Here is a 7,417-nt window from a genome sequence, read left to right on the forward strand (position 1 = left end):
ATTAATGAGAGAGAAAAGAGAGGCAGGCAAGGACTGGAGAGCTTGGCAAGGAATGTGCTCAAAGCACATCATATTCTTGTGCAAAAATGTCCTCAGGAGGCACAATACCATCTACATGAAAACTCCCAATCTAGGAAACAACCAAAGAACACAGTATTTGAAACATGGCTCTGTAAGTGAGAGAGTGTCGCCAATGTTGCTGGTGAGGGCAAGTGGATTCTGGGTTGGATTTCAGCATGAAACCTGGTTATCTGGAGCCATCAATTAGGAGGCTGAGGCAGGAACTTCTGCAGGATACAGCTGCAGCCTATCATGTGTCGATGGCGGAGCTAATCCCCAGGACTCCACAATGCATGCACAGACCTCAGTGTTTAGGAAGAAAGGGGGGTGGAAGACTATTTTTTCAGGTTTCCTCTTGGGGAGACACAGTGAGAGGTAATGCCCCGTGCCAAATCAAAATCTAGTGATTGGGGAAAATGTGTGTGTGTGTGTGTGTCTGTGTGCGTGTGTGTGTGTGTGTGTTGTGTGTGTGTGTCTGTGTGTCTGTGTGTCTCTCTGTGTGTGTAGTCATGTGCGTGCAATATCTACATTCTGCATATGAGAGAAAATGGAATATTTTGTTCTTCTTTTCCTTCTCTTCCCTTCCCTTTGACCTCTTCCACCTCTCTGTTAGAACCCCTTCAGCCACAAGGAAGATCAGCGTGGAGCTTCCTTAGGAGATAGAAGACTATTTCCAGGAAGGAAAGTGGACGACGGGAGTGATAAAGGTCCACTAGAAAACAAGGAAAGGGTTAATAAGAGCAAAATAAGATGGTATGTATCTGTTAAAATGGCATAATCAGACTCATGACCTTGTACATTAACTAAAACTAGAAAGGAGGAAAAAGTTACCCACAAACACGGATAACGACGATGATTAAGCGCAGAGGCGTAGCCTCCTCCCCTGAAGCAGTGGGTGTGGCAGCATACATGAGTGCGGATTCAGGCGAACTCTAGGGCTCCTGGCAAGGACTCAAACCCCAGCAGCTCCACTTTTCCCCCCTTCACAATGAGAATTCATGTGGTCATTAGAATAAATTGATTAGCTGAACGGGTGTCACAAGAGTAAGAATGTTTTAAGCCTCTGTGAAACCTGGGAGATTGATAATTAAGGGGAAAGTGGGATGATTTGGTGTTGTCCGGGCACTTGAGTACATCGTGGCCGGAGGTGGGCTGTCAAAGGATCACTCAGGAGCCGAGAGAACACGGACAGCGATGCTGAACAGGACCGAAAATCTCAAATTCATCATGGTGGGAAGTTAATGGGTCCAGAGGGAGGGTACTTACAGGTGTGATTGATGGATCATAGAATGCCATCTCAATCACCAAACAATAGAAAGGGGCTGGCAGGAAGCACAGGGAGCATAAATCAAAGTGCTAATTTGAATTCGAAAGGACAGGCAACGAAGCAGTACAGGTGAACTAGCAGGACAGCCAGCCAGTAGCATAGAGCATTCCAAATTGGGCAGCTGAGGTGACACAAGTCCTGTCACGTGACCCCGGAATAGACAGCTTTAAGATAAAAAAAAAAAAAAAATTGGGGGGGGAGATAAAATATCAAAAAAATAGATTTTTAAAATATTTTTTCATATTTTTATCTAAACACAATAGTCCTCAAAATAATAGAATCCCTGGTAGTAAAGGGAGAACGACCTACTTGTAGGTGACGAGAAGAAAACGAATGAAAAAAACTGTGAAGGGAGGAGAGAGGTGGCGTCTACAGCAGTCTGTGACTCGGTAGGTGAAAAAGTGCTGCCCAGAATTGGCTTGCATTAAGTTGACGCATGATTTCTAAAGACACTTGTCAACGTGGAAAGGTTAGTTTTAATTACACAAGAATTACTTTCAAAAATCACGCTTGCTTCTGATGTGGGAAATAGCCCCTCTTACACGGTAGGTTTTAAATTCTACCAGTTCAGAAACCCTTTCAAAACACCTGACAACACCGTTAAGGGAAATCAGTCCAGGGGGCACTAAGTGGCTTGAGAAAGCGTCTCTACTCTTTTCTGTCACAAAGCTCAGTATGTGAAAGACACAGACGCTCAGTTCTAACCACGACAATGCTGTTGCCCACAAGGCTGCATTCTTAACCTTGCAGCTAGCACAGATTATACCGTCCAGAGTACCTTCCGCTCCAGTCGCTGGCAGGGGTGGGACTTAGGATGCTCTGTTTTTGCTCATTTTTACAAGCTTTGTCCCCACATTCAGGTTTTAGGATTTTATGTCCTCGTATGTTTCCCAGGAGATAACACTGAATGGTGTAACTCTGACCTTTCCTGTGTCCTGTTAGTCCACTAACTCATCATGATGGCTCCATTCGCAGTGATACAGGAGAAAAGGGAGGAAGGGCACCAGTGATAAATGCCGAGCAGACACTGGCAGCCAGTGCAGGCCCTGTCCCAAGCACCTTTAATTATCTTAGGTTGGTTTCTTATCATTTAAGCATAGTCACTAAACTGAAAACAAAACAAACCGCTAATATATAGATCATGAGTCAATTAATGCTAAGGAGATATGTTTTATATCACTCAGAGCATTCCTCACCTTAGAACATCATTTCATTTCATCTGTAAGTTGCACAAAGAAGCAGGGCTTATTTCACCCCATTCCCTTCCTGTCTGACACTATCAGCTGTTATTTACGTTGAGAGAGACTCTTGTTTTTAAACACAAATTTAAAACTATTATGTTTAAAAAAACTATTATGTATTTATTACATAATAAGCAACAAGATTGAAAAGACTTAAAAGGCATGGTTCTGTTGCAGTGTATTTCAGATTGCAAGGAGGGTTTCTAAAACACGGAATGGAAGTCAGCGATAGAATTTAGGTAACGGTGAGGTCCACGCTAGGTCCACAGGGGTTGTGAGCTTGTTCTGTCTGTCTGCCATAGGGGGTCATGCTTCATGGCGTGGGACACTGATGTGGACAGGGCTAAGAAGGAAGTCCAAGCCGGGCATGGTGGCGCACGCCTATAATCCCAGCACTCAGGAGGCAGAGGCAGGTGGATCGCTGTGAGTTCGAGGCCAGCCTGGTCTACAAAGCAGGTCGAGGACAGCCAAGGCTACACAGAGAAACCCTTTCTCAAAAAACAAAACAAAGAAGAAGAAGAAGCAGAAGAAGAAGAAGAAGAAGAAGAAGAAGAAGAAGAAGAAGAAGAAGAAGAAGAAGAAAGTCCAAAGAAAAGCACAGGAGCATTTCAGACCTTCTTTGGGATTTGACTTCTTGAAGTCAGGAAGCATCACCTTCCCATAGCTACGGTCCGCCATATTCAGTCATTCCAGAGAAAATGACTTAGATCATTGTTCACTCTGCTGGATATATATACTGTCCCTTGCAAAGATGCTGAACCACGGAGCTATTCTGACACTGAGAATAAGCAAGTTGGGCATCAAAGAGTTAGGGTGAGAGGGAAACTGATTTGAATGTGAATTCTGGTATCCTTTTGCTTTGAATATTGGCTCAAATGGGGCCAAAGAAACAATAAAGTTACTTTTTTTTTTTGAGACAGGGTTTCTCTGTGTAGCCTTGGCTGTCCTGGACTCGCTTTTGTAGACCAGGGTGGCCTCGAACTCCCAGAGATCCACCTGCCTCTGCCTCCCGAGTGCTGGGATTAAAGGCGTGCGTCACCACGCCCGACCTTAAAGTTACTTTAATATGTTCGATAATCTCTACCACAATAAAAATATTCTCATCCTTTTGGCTTTACTGAATTCTTTTAGTGAGTCCATATATTCAAAAGTATAGACAAAGTTACTCATAGTTTTCTTCAGGAAAATTCCAAGGTGAGTTAGGTAAGTCAGAATGCTATTTGATTTAAAATTTCTAAAAAGGAACAGAAAATTCTAATATTTAGTTTGTTATTCCCTAATCAGGGAAAAAATAAGAAGATGAATGATAGCATGCTAATAAAATATTTGAAAAGTTTAAATAGAAAATCATGTCCCTTTTCTAATTCTACACATCAAAATGTTCTTTGGATTTCTTTATATTATAAAATATTTGGCTGTTATTTTCATATAATAATTAGTTTTAATCTGGTATTTGCTTAAATTTGTAAGGAAAGAAAAATTAAAAAATGGTTTGCTTATTAAAAACTCAATAATTGTCCAAACTGGTTTTATAGAAAACAATTTTTTTTTCTTTTCTTTTCTTAATCATATACTTTTCAAATGTTCTTTGCAGGGAAAAAAAAAAACTTGATAGTTCATTCTGATGAAGGCGATGAGGGCCAAAGAGATCCAATTCGTTCTCCTTTGTTGTTTCCTGTCGAGCCGTGGAAACTTAATGTTAGGAAACAGTTCATTGGTGGTAAATTAGTCAGTAACCTGAGCCCAACTTGTTCTTCTACTCTCCTCTCTCATATGCATCTGTCCTGATAACTTGTCAAATTAAAGGCATCTCGGAAACACTGCGGAGGCCTGCACGTTCTATACCGCTGGCTCTGCCTTTCAGCCCAGTGCCTTTCAGATTCCCTGAGCAATACCTTTGTTCCCACAATACCTTCCAAACTCTTACCTAGATGGTGAGCTGACTCAGCAAGGCATTGGTGTGCTGTTTCCCTCGAGCCCATAGTCATCCCTGCAGCCACAGACTAAGCAAGGGAAAGGAGTTCGTCTTCCTGGTCAACATTGCTTTCTTATAGTCTCGCTTCACATCAATTCAACAGACACTTTCCTTACTTAATAATTAATTAATTAATTATTCTAAAGTTTTATGTGCAATCTATTTTGGTCATATTCTTTCCCCTTCCCCCAACTCCTCCCAGAAACTTGCTGCCTACCTAACCAATTTCAAATTCTTTCTCTCTTTTAAAAGAAAAAAGCATCCCCACAAAAACAGAACATGAAGTCTGTTCTGTGCTGGTCTGGTCTGTTCATGAGCATGGAGTCTACCTACCCTAGAGTGTGCTTGACATACCCAGTGTCACACCATTGAAGAAAACTGATTTCCCCACTCCCGGGAGCTATCAAATGCAAATGGCTTCTTGGCTTCAGGTGGCATTCTGTGCCCAGTTTCCCCTTCTCTGTGTTGGGCCCCTGTCTGCTTGAATTTGTGCAGGTCTTGTGTGTGCTGTCTCAGTCTACGTGAGTTCATATGTGCATCTGCCCTGTTATGTCTGGAAACTGCTGTTTCCTCTGAGTCATCCCTAACCTCTGGCTCTTACATTCTTTCTACCTCCTCTTCCACACAGATCTTTGAGCCTTGAGGGGGAGGCCTGTGAGACAGACATGCCATTTAGGACAGAGTGCTCCAACGTTCCTCACTCTCTGCATGTTGTCTAGTGGTGGATCTCTGTGCTAACCCCCACAAGGAGAATCGTCTCTGACAATAGTTCGGTGAGGCACTGATCTATAGGAATAGCAGATGGGTGTTAGGAGTCATTTTATTGCTGTGTTCATTTAGCAGAATAATTATAGTAGGCTTTGGCATAGTCCATTCTATTTAGCCTCATATTCTTGGCCTTATTTACAATGTCAGGTTTGGGTTCCATCTCAGAGAGTAGCCCTTAAATATAAACAAAAAAAATGGCTGGTTGCTCCCCTAACATTTGTCACGCTATTGCACTAGTATGCACACCTTGCAGGCATGTCCCTATAGTAGCTTACAGTGTTAGTATGTGTAGCTGGGCGATATTGATGGTTACTTTTCTCCACCCATAGCATGTAGAATATCTTCCAGCACTATAGACACTACTCAGTAGCAATGAGCTACTAATTGAGCACCAGCTCAATTTCTCCTTGTTCGGTGACATAAGTATATGACATCTTCACAATAGGGCCTTACCATCAAGTTCTGGAAGGCAACCAATAGCATTGGCAATATGGCTTATAAAGTGATGAGACTCCATTGGCCAATGAGTCAAAACATGAACCGATTCCAGGTACCAGAGTTTGATTTGGGAGCACATGATGTCTCATTATTGTCTATACCGCTACATGGCAACTCTATTTAAATCATTATACACACACACACACACACACACACACACACACACACACACACACACACAAAGCTTCTACCGTCCATGTGACTTTTCAAAAGGCCTTTCCTGTTCGTTCCCCCTCCCAATACCTTTTCCTCTACTTTCTCCTTCCTCCTGCTCCCCCATTTAGTCTTCCTATTCAGGTTTTTCCTTTTCCCTTCTAAAACATCATATTCTATTTCCTCTGTTGGTTCTCCTCCACCTCTGTAGTCCCTAACTAGCTACCTAACTTCTGTGGGTTATTGTGAATAAAACATACATATCTAAACATAAAAGCTAGCATTGACATATAGGAGAAGACACTTAACATTTGTCCTTTGGTGTCTGGGTTACCTCACTCGGGGATGATGGTTTCTAGCTCCACCCATTTTCCTGTGAATTTAATAATTTTGCTTTTCTTAACAGCTGAATAATACTCCATTGTGTAAGCATACCCCGTTTTCACTACCCACTCATCAATGGATGGGCATCTATGCTTTATTCGGTTTCTGGCTATTATGAACAGGGCAGCAATGACCATGGATGAGCAAGTGTGTCTGTGGTAAGATGTGGAGTCCTAACAGTGGTGTAGATGGATCCTGTGCAGCTCTATTTTGGGTTTCCTAGGGAACCAGGAGGCCTACCTACTGCTGTCCATGATGGCTAAACATGTTCGCATCCCCACCAGCACTGGATGAGCATGTCCCTCCCCGCACAACTTCACTAGCATGAGCTGTCATTTGATTTATTGGTCTTTGTCATTCTTATTGATGAGTGGGATGAAAGTGGTTTTGATTTGTGTTTCCATGACAACTACGGATGTTGAGCACCTCTTTAAGAGTTTGTCAGCCATTTGCATTTGCTCTTTTAGAAACGTTCTGTTTAGCTCTACATCTTACTTCTTAACAAGGTTGTTTGTTTTCTTGATATTCATTTGTTGGGTTCTTTGTGTGTTTTAGATCCCCTTCTGCCCGTTATATAATTGGCAAAAATGTTCCCACTATCTAGGCTGCCTCTTTGCTCAAATGATGGTGTCCTTTACTCCGCAGAAGCTTTTCACTTCATGAGATCCCATTTACTGCTGGTCTTAATTAATGCCTGTGCTCTCGGTGCCTTATTCAGAAATTCCCTCCCTGTGTCAGTGAGTTCATGTGCAGTCCCTCCTTCTTTGAGATTCATGATATCTGGTCTAATGTGGAGGGCCTTGATCCATTTGGATTAATTTTGTGTGTGTGTGTGTGTGTGTAAGGTAATAGAAATGGACCTAGCTACACTCTTCAACATGCAGCTATCCGGTTTTGCCAGCAGCATCCAACAAACACATTTTTTAAAAATTGACTCACTACGTTTGAGAGAGCGATCAGTGGTTTACAGCATGTGCTGCTCTTCCGGAAGACCTGTGCTCAGCCCCCAAC

Source organism: Acomys russatus, chromosome 11 (genome assembly GCF_903995435.1).
Source record: "Acomys russatus chromosome 11, mAcoRus1.1, whole genome shotgun sequence".
Taxonomy (NCBI): Eukaryota; Metazoa; Chordata; class Mammalia; order Rodentia; family Muridae; genus Acomys; species Acomys russatus.